Genomic DNA, 8,642 nt, shown 5'->3' on the forward strand with positions numbered 1-8,642 from the left:
ACTTTGCAAAAAGTGCCTACTGACAAAGGCTAATAAGCATACATCTAGAACGTTTCCTAGAAAAACATTAAAAAAGTCAATAATCTGGAGAGTTTTTGTAAGATGTTTCTTCCATCAACTAACGAATAAACACATTGGTACTTTCCCATGATGAGTGAGTGCTTCAGGATCTCTTGCACTTACATGTGCAGCAGAGTACTGCAATGGAAGCATGCTGGACCCATAACCCAGAGGTAGGCAGATTGAAACTATCCTTTGCTATATGCATTTTTTTTGTTAATTTAAGTAATCAAAACTGGGATTGATATTTTTGCTCTTTTATTTTTACTTAAAGTACAATAACTTTTACCATTTTAATTTGTTTTAATAGTATATTGACAGTATAGTTTTCTTTCAAAAATCCACTTAATTTTCTTTACCCTGTTATTAAAATGGTAATTGACAAAAAAAACTACATTGTCACCAGAAGAGCAATACAAAATGTACAAGTGATATATTAAAATCATCTTTCCAGCTTGAATTTCAATGATGCATTGGGGCAACAATTTTGTGAGAAACATCTTCACCCTTAAATAAAGATTTTCGTAATTCCTTACCTGTGTGCTAATTAGATATCACCTTGTTTTCACATTAAACAGACTTCCACATGAGAAAGCAGCAAGGATGCAGTGGCGTTAATGTTTCCTGGTGTCAACCTGTATTATTTCAGTAGACATTGAAATGAGGATGCATCTTGCTGCCTTTCCAATGAAGCAAGTTTAATTTAGTAATAGGTGAAAAACCATCCCTACAAAGGTGTTAATCAGAGACTTGGCTTTGTGGACACTTTTCAGAGAACAAATTTGTTAGCATAAAAATAAAGCAAGAAAATTAAGAGCTGTTAAATCAAGCAATTTGATTTTTTTGCAAGCATATTTCTTTTTCTCTGCAACCCACTGCTAAATTGTGCTTCCTAGATGTTTTTATAAAATCACTGAATCAAATCTAACTCTGATTACATCAGAGAAGGCCAGGTACCCTACACAATAAGAGGGGGTTTGAAATTTTGACTTGTCTACTTAAATATCACCAAAATCTGATAACAAGGTCAATTACGTCCCTGGGTGGGATTGAACCACCAACCTTTTGGTTAATAGCCATACACACTAACTGATTGCGCCACAGAGACACTTTGCAAAAGTACATACTGACAAAGGCTAATAAGCATTCATCTAAAACGTTTCCTAGAAAAACTTAATAAAGTCAATAATCTGGAGAGTTTTTGTAAGATGTTTCTTCTATCAACCAACGAAGAAACACATTGGTACTTTCCCATGATGAGTGAGTGCTTCAGGATCTCTTGCACTTACATGTGCAGCAGAGTACAGCAATGGAAGCATGCTGGGCCCATAACCCAGAGGTAGGCAGATTGAAACTATCCTCTGCTATATGCATTTTTTTGTTTGTTAATTAAAGTATTCCAAAACTGGGATTGATATTTTGGCTCTTTTATTTTTACTTAAAGTACAATAACTTTTACCATTTTAATTTGTTTTAATAGTATATTGACAGTTTTGTTTTCTTTCAAAAATCCACTTCATTTTCTTTACCCTATTATTAAAATGGTAATTGACAAAAACAAACTACATTGTCACCAGAAGAGCAATACAAAATGTACAAGTGATATATTAAAATCATCTTTCCAGCTTGAATTTCAATGATGCATTGGGGCAACGATTTTGTGAGAAACATCTTCACCCTTAAATAAAGATTTTCTTAATTCCTTACCTGTGTGCTAATTAGATATCACCTTGTTTTCACATTAAACAGACTTCCACATGAGAAAGCAGCAAGGATGCAGTGGCGTTAATGTTTCCTGGTGTCAACTTGTATTATTTCAGTAGACATTGAAATGAGGAGGCATCTTGCTGCCTTTCCAATGAAGCAAGTTTAATTTAGTAATAGGTGAAAAACCATCCCTACAAAGGTGTTAATCAGAGACTTTGCTTTGTGGACACTTTTCAGAGAACAAATTTGTTAGCATAAAAATAAAGCCAGAAAATGAAGAGCTGTTTAATCACTCAATTGGATTTTTCTGCCAGCATATTTCTTTTTCTCTACAACCCACTGCTAAATTGTGCTTCCTAGATGTTTTTATAAAATCACTGAATCAAATCTAACTCTGATTACATCAGAGAAGGCCAGGTACCCTACACCATAACAGGGGGTTTGAAATTTTGACTTGTCTACTTAAAGATCACCAAAATCTGATAACAAGGTCAATTACGTACCTGGGTGGGATTGAACCACCAACCTTTTGGTTAATAGCCGTACACACTAACTGATTGCGCCACAGAGACACATTGCAGAAGTATATACTGACAAGGGCTAATAAGCATTCATCTAAAACGTTTCCTAGAAAAACTTTAAAAAGTTAATAATCTGGAGAGTTTTTGTAAGATGTTTCTTCCATCAACCAACGAAGAAACACATTGGTACTTTCCCATGATGAGTGAGTGCTTCAGGATCTCTTGCACTTACATGTGCAGCAGAGTACAGCAATGGAAGCATGCTGGGCCCATAACCCAGAGGTAGGCAGATTGAAACTATCCTCTGCTATATGCTTTTTTTTTGTTAATTAAAGTAATCCAAAACTGGGATTGATATTTTGGCTCTTTTATTTTTACTTAAAGTACAATAACTTTTACCATTTTAATTTGTTTTAATAGTATATTGACAGTATTGTTTTCTTTCAAAAATCCACTTCATTTTCTTTACCCTATTATTAAAATGGTAATTGACAAAAACAAACTACATTGTCACCAGAAGAGCAATACAAAATGTACAAGTGATATATTAAAATCATCTTTCCAGCTTGAATTTCAATGATGCATTGGGGCAACGATTTTGTGAGAAACATCTTCACCCTTAAATAAAGATTTTCTTAATTCCTTACCTGTGTGCTAATTAGATATCACCTTGTTTTCGCATTAAACAGACTTCCACATGAGAAAGCAGCAAGGATGCAGTGGCGTTAATGTTTCCTGGTGTCAACTTGTATTATTTCAGTAGACATTGAAATGAGGATGCATCTTGCTGCCTTTCCAATGAAGCAAGTTTAATTTAGTAATAGGTGAAAAACCATCCCTACAAAGGTGTTAATCAGAGACTTGGCTTTGTGGACACTTTTCAGAGAACAAATTTGTTAGCATAAAAATAAAGCCAGAAAATGAAGAGCTGTTTAATCACTCAATTGGATTTTTTTTGCCAGCATATTTTTTTTCTCTGCAACCCACTGCTAAATTGTGCTTCCTAGCTGTTTTTTATAAAATCACTGAATCAAATCTAACTCTGATTACATCAGAGAAGGCCAGGTACCCTACACAATAAGAGGGGGTTTGAAATTTTGACTTGTCTACTTAAATATCACCAAAATCTGATCACAAGGTCAATTACGTTCCTGGGTGGGATTGAACCACAAACCTTTTGGTTAATAGCCTTACACACTAACCAATTGCACCACAGAGACACTTTGCAAAAAGTACATACTGACAAAGGCTAATAAGCATTCATCAAGAACGTTTCCTAGAAAAACTTTAAAAAGTCAATAATCTGGAGAGTTTTTGTAAGATGTTTCTTCCATCAACCAATGAAGAAACACATTGGTACTTTCCCATGATGAGTGAGTGCTTCAGGATCTCTTGCACTTACATGTGCAGCAGAGTACTGCAATGGAAGCATGCTGGGCCCATAACCCAGAGATAGGTAGATTGAAACTATCCTCTGCTATATGCATTTTTTTTTTGTTAATTAAAGTAATCCAAAACTGGGATTGATATTTTGTCTCTTTTATTTTTACTTAAAGTACAATAACTTTTACCATTTTAATTTGTTTTAATAGTATATTGACAGTATTGTTTTCTTTCAAAAATCCACTTCATTTTCTTTACCCTATTATTAAAATGGTAATTGACAAAAACAAACTACATTGTCACCAGAAGAGCAATACAAAATGTACAAGTGATATATTAAAATCATCTTTCCAGCTTGAATTTCAATGATGCATTGGGGCAACGATTTTGTGAGAAACATCTTCACCCTTAAATAAAGATTTTCTTAATTCCTTACCTGTGTGATAATTAGATATCACCTTGTTTTCACATTAAACAGACTTCCACATGAGAAAGCAGCAAGGATGCAGTGGCGTTAATGTTTCCTGGTGTCAACCTGTATTATTTCAGTAGACATTGAAATGAGGATGCATCTTGCTGCCTTTCCAATGAAGCAAGTTTAATTTAGTAATAGGTGAAAAACCATCCCTACAACGGTGTTAATCAGAGACTTGGCTTTGTGGACACTTTTCAGAGAACAAATTTGTTAGCATAAAAATAAAGCCAGAAAATGAAGAGCTGTTTAATCACTCAATTGGATTTTTTTTGCTAGCATATTTTTTTTCTCTGCAACCCACTGCTAAATTGTGCTTCCTAGCTGTTTTTTATAAAATCACTGAATCAAATCTAACTCTGATTACATCAGAGAAGGCCATGTACCCTACACCATAAGAGGGGGTTTGAAATTTTGACTTGTCTACTTAAATATCACCAAAATCTGATCACAAGTTTAATAAGGTCCCTGGGTGGGATTGAACCACCAACCTTTCGGTTAATAGCCGAACACACTAACCGATTGCGCCACAGAGACACTTTGCAAAAAGTGCCTACTGACAAAGGCTAATAAGCATACATCTAGAACGTTTCCTAGAAAAACATTAAAAAATCAATAATCTGGAGAGTTTTTGTAAGATGTTTCTTCCATCAACTAACGAATAAACACATTGGTACTTGGGCGTGGCCACGACGGCTAAGGAGTAGGCAGCAGGTCTCGGGAGCTCCCCGGCCACCAAACTCCTGATACCCATCCTTATTCCCTCTGGTGCTCCTACCCGGCCGAATCGCTCACCCTGCACTGCTGGGCACTGCCGGGCGTCCCTATCCGTGCTCTCCGGGTCCCGTAGACGCGGCTCTCACCGACATCCGGCCCTGCGGCCTACAAGTTCTCCGGATCCCCGGCCTCGATTTTGGCGGCCTCGATCGCGGGACACCCGGAGCTCGAGCGGCGGGCTGCCGCTGCTGCCGGAGCCCGCAAAAGGACTGTGGGGGGGAGATAGCCTCTCCTCTGCCTCCAGGGCTGTAACCTGGGTCCCTGAAGTGACCCTGAAGACGGGAGAACAAACAGGTACTCCTGGGGAAGGGGAAGAGGAAGGGACACTGCGGCCATTTTGGGAGTGAATGATAAAGGCTGCTGCTAATGCCTGCACATTTGATGGGCTGCCTGATGGAACTCTCCTGTGACCAGTGAGCCTTTGCTATTTGGGACCTCACTATCAGTTGCTCACTCACTCTCAGCCTCTCAGTATCTATACTACCTATACTGACTCAACATACTGCTGGAAGCACAGTCAGGTGTCTTTTGCTGCACAGCTCTCCCATTCTACCACATAAGAGATGCATTAGTAATTGGAACTGACTGCGTCGCTATACTGCACTAATATCCTTCAGTGTGCTACGCACCGACATCCTGCCCTTGCCTTCCGAAGTTGCTGCAAGATTCTCCCTCTTCAATATTACTGTACATATTGCTGCTACTTCTACACAAGCCTGTATTTTCTATCCATTGATATTTTGATATAAGGACTGGGCACGGTTGCTTCCCGCCACTAATTGAGGGCGTCCTCGCTCCTACCGCCTTCTCATTATACTTCTACACGGAACACACTGCCCTAGGGTGGTTGTGACTGCTCCTGTTCAATATGGTTAAGGGAGGCCAAAGTGCGGCTGCGGCCAAGCTAGAAAGATATGCCAGACAACCCACACCCAAGGTGTCGTCGGCTCCCTCTCCTACCCATTCTGATTCCCCCTCCGTGTCTGCGGCTGGCTCCCCGGGGGTGGCGGAGGCGCCGTCTATTCAACAGGTGCTGGAGGCTATAGCTGGCAGTGAGCAACGTCTCTCCGACAAGATGGAGAAGGTGCAGTGTGACCTATCCTTACTCCGACAAGATGTCCAGCGCATTCGTGAGAGAGTGGGTGAGGCGGAGACAAGGGTCTCCAACCTGGAAGATATGTGTGGACCCCTGAAGCAGTCCGTATCCACGGTGACCCAACAAGTCTCCTCCCTCCAGACTAAGCTTTTGGACATGGAGGGAAGACTGCGTAGGAACAATGTCAGATTTGTGGGCCTACCTGAAAGAGAAGAGGGCTCGCAGCCGGAGGACTTCCTCGAATCTTGGCTCAAGGAGATGTATGGTGCTGAGTCCTTTATGGCCCAATTTGCGGTGGAGCGTGCACATAGGATACCATCTCGGCCACTACCTCCTGGTGCCCCTCCTCGCACCTTCATTGCCAAATTCCTACATTATAAGGACCGGGACTCAGTTCTTCGCCTAGGTCGCACAAAGGGCCCGCTGGTCCGTAATGGAGTCAAGGTGTCGGCCTTCCCGGACTTTGCCGCAGACGTCCAGAAGGACAGAGCCCAGTTTATGCCCATTAAACGGCGTCTGCGAGACCTCAACATTCCGTATTCCATGCTGTTTCCTTCAAGGCTCCGAGTTGTGGCGGACGGGGAGACCAAGTTTTTTAATTCCCCCAGGGAAGCGGCACAATGGCTGGACAGATTTGCGCCGGGTGCTCGACAGCTGGCTCCGGACTGATCTCCTGAGTTGCAGGAGCTGGGTCTGGGCTATCGGAGGGAACGATCTTAGATCGGGGAGCCCCCCTCCTTTGCATTGGTGGCTCAAGACTTACCGTCCAAGTGGTGTTGGTTAGAGGTTTAGTTGAGAATCTAGGCCTACTCAGCACTTGGTAGTTTGGGTTGTTGGTTTGGGATATAAGTATGCCGGTGTTCTGGGGGGTATACGGGGAGGGGAGGGATAATTGGGAAGCTGCTAGTTGCGGCTCTCTTTGCTGCTGTTTTTGGTTTTCTTTCTTTAGTTTGTTATTTTTCTTACCTGAGTTTTTTTTGAAGCAAGGATGTTTATTAATTCAGACGCTATGGATTATAATGCTGGGTTTATGTACGTCATGTGTTACTGGTATTACTGATGTTGGTTCTCAGTTGTATTCTGGGAAATGTCTATCCGGGAGACACATAGAGTCTACATGGAGTCATGACTAATCTGAAGCTGTTGGCATGGAATGTCCGAGGTCTGAATAACAAAATCAAACGATCTCTGGTTTTAAATATGATTAAGAAATATGACCCGGACATTGCATGCCTCAGTGAGACCCACTTAGAGGGACATAGGTTATTGTCTTTACGCCGGGCCTGGGTGGGATGGGCTTACCACGCCTCTCACTCTTCCTTTTCTAGGGGTGTCTCGGTTCTGATTAAAAAATCAGTGCAATTTGAATTACTGTCGATCAAAACTGACCCATATGGAAGATTTGTATTTATGGAATGTAAACTGAGCTCCCAGCCCTATTACATATTAGCGGTGTATGTCCCCCCTCCCTTTTCATATGCTGTGTTGCAGCAGGCTGCCTCTTTCATCGCTTCATCTCCCACTACCCCAGTGATATGCCTGGGTGACTTTAATAACATCCTAGATTTGTCCTTGGATCGATGGCACTCCCCGAGTGTTGCGCTGGCGAGTGGTGGCCCTACTAAGTTTGCAGATTTCTTGGATAGCTTGCAGTGGGTTGATGTGTGGAGGCTCCGTCACCCTACGGCCCGCCAGTTCTCCTGTTTTTCCAGTGCTCATGGCTCCTTTTCCAGGATTGACCTGATGCTAGTGTCCCCTGCCCTTGTCCCGGGGATCATTGACATTCATTATGAGGCCCGAGGGGTCTCAGACCACTCCCCCATGTTGATGACTATCGCTGTGGGAAGTCAGAGGGGGCACTCTTATTGGAAGCTGCACCCCTCTTGGCTGACCCAGCTTGGTGACTGCAGTGACCTCGAGACTCAATGGGGGGGGTACTTTAACGATAATGTAGGGTCAGCCCCGGCTACGATAGTTTGGGATTCATTTAAGGCTTTTTTGAGAGGTTCATATATTGGACGCATAGCGGCTCATAAAGTATCCTCCAGGGAGAAGGAACAGGCCCTTGAAAGGGACGCCAGGGAACTAGAGTCCCAATACCTGCTAGATGGTGCCCCCACTACGAAGGTACGCTGGCTAGTGGCTCAGTCGGCTTGGATGGCCCACCTGTCCGACAAAAACTCACGCTCCCTCCTTTTCAAGGCCACTAATATTTATATGCAGGCTGATAGGACGGGGGGACTCCTGGCCCGTCTGATACACTACGATCGGCCTGGGTCTACGATCACCCAGATGTCCGATGGGGATGGCTCCTTTGTTGACACCACGCCGGACATTGCGCAGTTGTTTAGATCTTACTACTCTGGTGTTTATAGCTCACAATTGACGTGCTCTACTCTTGACATCTCGCACTACCTGGGGGATATTGCGTTGCCCGCACTCTCCCCTGAGGCCTATGAGCTGCTGGAGGCGCCCTTGACGCTCGAGGAGGTGACTGCGGCCATTGGTATGTCCCCTAATGGCAAGGCTCCGGGGTGTGACGGGATTCCCTCTGAGGTTTACAAAACTCATATAGATTTCTTTGGACCCAGACTCCATGCCCTATACTTGGATATATTTGCCAATA

General features: G+C 42.5%; 1 non-coding gene across 1 annotated transcript; it reads right to left on the reverse strand.

Moving 5' to 3' along the window:
* Nucleotides 1–4,606: 4,606 nt before the first annotated feature.
* TRNAN-AUU (transfer RNA asparagine (anticodon AUU)) lies at nucleotides 4,607–4,680 on the reverse strand. The gene has a single exon. It is a non-coding gene; the product is annotated as a tRNA-Asn (tRNA).
* Nucleotides 4,681–8,642: the final 3,962 nt, after the last annotated feature.

This window comes from Pseudophryne corroboree, unplaced genomic scaffold, assembly GCF_028390025.1.
Source record: "Pseudophryne corroboree isolate aPseCor3 unplaced genomic scaffold, aPseCor3.hap2 scaffold_2480, whole genome shotgun sequence".
Taxonomy (NCBI): Eukaryota; Metazoa; Chordata; class Amphibia; order Anura; family Myobatrachidae; genus Pseudophryne; species Pseudophryne corroboree.